The sequence below is a fragment of the Octopus bimaculoides genome, chromosome 25, assembly GCF_001194135.2.
Source record: "Octopus bimaculoides isolate UCB-OBI-ISO-001 chromosome 25, ASM119413v2, whole genome shotgun sequence".
NCBI classification, from domain to species: Eukaryota; Metazoa; Mollusca; class Cephalopoda; order Octopoda; family Octopodidae; genus Octopus; species Octopus bimaculoides.
The window spans coordinates 8,221,788-8,226,446 of record NC_069005.1 but is presented as its reverse complement, the minus strand read 5'-3'; positions in this window follow the sequence as shown (position 1 = coordinate 8,226,446).

Below are 4,659 nucleotides of genomic sequence, written 5' to 3'. Positions count from 1 at the left end.
ATAACAAAAACACCAGGACTTACAAATATATATAACATACAGAAAATTGCACTACTGGGTACTGCACACATTCTACGCAAAACACTTTCAATACAGTAAACATAAGAGCACCACAGCAAACCACAGCACATACCCAAGGCGCACAGAGCTGCGCTCGGTAGTGAAGTGAAAGCACGTTATAAAAATAAAACTACTGAATAATAATAATAATAATAATAACAATAATAATAATAATTTTAACACAAGGCCAGAAATTTTGGGGAGGAGGTCGGTTAATTACATTGGTCCCAGGTTTTAAGTGGTACTTATTTTATCACACCTGAAAGAATGAAAGGCAAAATCAATCTCAGCAGAATTTGAACTCAGAACATGAAGACGGGCCAAAATATTGTTAAGCATTTTGCCAGGCATACTAATGATTCTGCCAGCTCACCACTTTAATAATAATAATGATGATGATGATGGTGATGATGGTTTCTAATTTAGGCACAAGGCCTGCAATTTTGAAGGGAGGGAATTCGACAATATCATGGACCCTAATATTTGACTAGTAGTTTCTTTTATCAACTCCAGATGGATAAAAAAGAATACTGTATTGTATTGACCCCATAAGGGTAATATTATTAATCTTAATCATTATCAATCTCTGGACATTAGCATCTCGAGTCCTGGAACTCAGAGGGTCAATTACCTGGTCTCCAGTGTAAATATGTGAACAAGACTACAACATTCCCCCTGAATGAGATCCCAGTCTGCTGCAGGGTTACTCATTCGCAGTTGAGTGGACTGGAGCAACTCGAAATGAAGTGCTTTGCTTAAGAACGCAATGCAAAGCCCAGTTCAAGAATTGAAACCACAATTTTGCAATTATGAGTGCAACACCTGAACCACTAGCCACTGTGCCTTCACATTAATCCTAATATTAGTAATTAATATTTTTAATCCTATAATTCAGCTCAATCACTGAATATTACTCTATATTTAATCCCCATCCTGGGCATGTGTGTGTGTGTTAAAGATGATGGGGTAATCATTTATAGTGGTATTTAGTTGTTAATGTTTAGCCCTAGGTCAGCCTTGGTTGAGACATTCCAGCCATGACCAAACAGTTTATTTCTTCTGCAGTAATGCACCATGAAACAACATTACCCATTAAGTCTTTTTATAAAAAGATAGGGGGTGGTTTGAGGAAGTTTGATTACTACTCCTAGCAAGTTGCATAACCACACAGGGACTCCCTCACTGGCTCAATATTTGTTGTTATTGGTGGAGGTGGTTAAGCAGAGCTATGATTGAAAATAATCCAGACATGACTGTCTCATTTTTAGGTTATATTGGAATGCATTAGCCAATATGTCCTCTTCTTGTTTATGATGGTAAGACATGGTTTGAGGGAGTTTTGGCTACTATATTTAGTGTACCAAGTGACTCCTTAAAGACACAATCATTGATTCCTAATCATTACTGTTGTTGCTTAGTCCAAGTCAGCTCTGATTGAACAGGCTTCTGATCAAAGGTGTCTCAGCTATGGCCATCCCATAATATTGAATGAAATTTAACACAATAGCCAATGTATCTTTCATGTATTAGGAAAGCAGAGTGCAATCTGAGAGAGATTTGGTTGATATTTCTAGCATGCTTGGCAACAATGTAGAGAATCCCCTTATTAACTTCTTGGTGTTATAGATTTCACTGTGACTGTTCTTTTTTAACCCTAGGTCATCCCCAACTGAGCAGGGGTACAATCAAAGGAGTTCCAGACATAATCATCTCAGCTTTTTAAGAGAATGGAGGACTACATTATTCAGTGTGTTCTTTTCTTTCTCTAGAGGATAGGGTGTAATTTGAGCAAACTTGTTTGCTATTTCTAGCAGGTTGAATGACCACGTAGAGGCTTATCTTGTTGGCTTTTGTTGTTGTAGTTAATGACAATTGATGATGGTAAAGTTATTGCACATGTTTCAAGTGGTCTTAACATGTTGTTACATGCTACATATGGTATCACAAGTGCTGTTACAAGTGGTACTAGTACTAGTGCTGTTGTTGTTACAGTTTTTGTTGTTGCTGCCATCAGTGTTGTTTCGAATCTCATTTCCAAAACTACACAAACAACCAAAGAACTAACAAATCAAATAAACAAAAATATATTTCAAGATAATTAAGAGAGATTAGATAGCTCAATTAATTATCGTCAATTAAGGTTACTCACTGTTAATTAATGCCAATTAGACACGATAGTTCAGTTTAGAAACTCAGATACTTAGGTTATTGTTTTTATACAATCAAGTGGAGATTGTATAAAAGAGAGAGAGAGGGGGAGGACTGAAAGAGAGAGGGGTGTGAGAGAGAGAAAAGGTGTGAGAGAGAGAAAAGGTGTGAGAGAGAAAAGGTGTGTGAGAGAGAAAAGGTCTGATAGAGGTGTGAGAGAGATGAGAGAAATGTGAGAGAGAGAGAGAGAGAGGTGTATGAGAGAGAGAGAGGTGTATGGGAGAGAGAGAGAGAGAGAGAAGGTGAGAAAGAGTGAAAAAGAGAGAAAACCTCCAAGAATACAAAGAAAAATCTGATGAGGAATATAAAAAAAACCAAAAACTGGAAAGAGGAAATCCTACATAGAGAATTTATCCAACGAAGATCAGATGTCGCAGTTGAAGAATCCAGGAGATGGGCTAAGCCATGGACATTTAAAGAAGAAAACAGAAACCTTGAACCTGGCTGCTCAACACAGGCACAGATCTGAGTTTGGCTGCCAAGTGAGTCCTGATTTCACATTTTGACACAAAGCCACTAGTTTTTAGAGGAGAAGTTAAATCAAGTTACATTAACCTAAGCGCTCAACTGGTAATTATTTTATCATTTCTGAAAGGATAAAAGGCAAAGCTGACCTTGCTGGAACTTGAACTCAGAATGTAAAGAACCAGAAGGAATGTTGCTAAGCATTTTCTCTGACATGCTAACAATTCTACCAGAGTAAGATTTGAGACCTAACTGCCACTCTCAAAAATAAAGTGAAAAAAACGGAAAAACAATCCAGAATCCTCGTCCAGTACTGGATTAATCCCAAAATCTAATAAGTTTATGCCAGTCACAAACCCAAACATCCCTAAAAGTTTCATCAGAATCCATCCAGTGGTTCTTGAGATATCCTGTCCACAGACAGACAAACACGACTGAAAACAATACCTCTGCCTTAGCTAAGGCGGAGGTAATAATGATTTCAAACTATTGCCACAAGAGCAGCTTGGAGGAGTGGGGTGTTAAGTCAATTACATCAACCCCAGCACATAACTGGAACTTATTTAATCGATCTCAAAAAGATGAAAGACAAAGTTGACCTTGGCAGAATTTGAACTCAGAACATAGTGGCAGACAAAATACCACTAAGCATTTCACCTGATGTGCAAACGATTCTGCCAGCTCACAACCTTATGATAATAATAATAATAATAATTATTTCTAATTTTAGTACAAAGCCAGAAATTTCGAAGAGAGAGAATAAGTCAATTCTATCTACCCCAGTACTTGACTGGTACTTCATTTTTATCAAGCCTGGAAAATAAAAGAGCAAAGCTGACCTCAGTGTAATTTGAACTCAGAACCTAAAGAGCTGAAATTAATACTAAAGAGTGTCTTTTCCAACACTGAAACAATTCTATTAATCAGCCACTTGTGGCAGAAGTGGTTCCAGAACAGAAGTGGTACTTTATTTACTGATTCTGAAATGATAAAGAAAAAATTAAAAAAACCCATCCTTGGTGGGATTTGAACTCAAAATGCAAAGGAATGAATGAATGTAACTAACCTACAGCAAGCAGCATTTTGCTGGTCGTCGCTATACCAGTTCTGCCATTTTAAGCACAATAATGATTTCAAAATCAACAGCTAAGCGTTACAACAGCAACAAACCAACAACAGCAACACTAACTCACACACACACACACACACACACACACACACACATCTAAAGAAATGCAGATGTGCACATGGCAGAGCAATGGGAAAAGCTATGCGGGGAAACCCTTGAAATGAAATAATAATAATACTTTCTATTATAGGCACAAGGCCTGAAATTTTGAGGGAGGGGAGCTAGGCAATTATATTTATCCCAGTGCTCCACTGGTACTTACTTTATTGAATCTGAAAGGATGAAAGGAAAAAAATCTACCTTGGTGAAATTTGAACTCAGGACATAAGGGCGGACAAAATGCTGTTAGCATTTTGCCTGGCGTGCTAACGATTCTGTCGGCTTGCTGTCTTTTATCATGACAATAATAATAATAATAATAACAATCTTTTCTACTAAAAGCACAAGGCCTGAAGTTTTTAGTGGGGGGGAGCTAGTCGATTATATTGACCCCAGTGTTTCACTGGTACTTAATTTATCGACCCCTGAAAGGATGAAAGGCAAAGTCGACCTCAGCAGAATTTGAACTCAGAATATAAAGTTGGACAAAATGCCGCTAAGTATTTTGGTCATCATGTTAACAATCCTACCAGCTCACTGACTTACTTATTAATAATAATAATAATAATAATAATTAATAGAAAAATGTTACAGAAAATATACTAACAACCAAAAGAAACAAAATAAAATAAAAGCGTTGCAAATTTTGTAAATTTCTTTTGTTTTGTTATTTTTTTCAAAATAATAATTTTAATAAA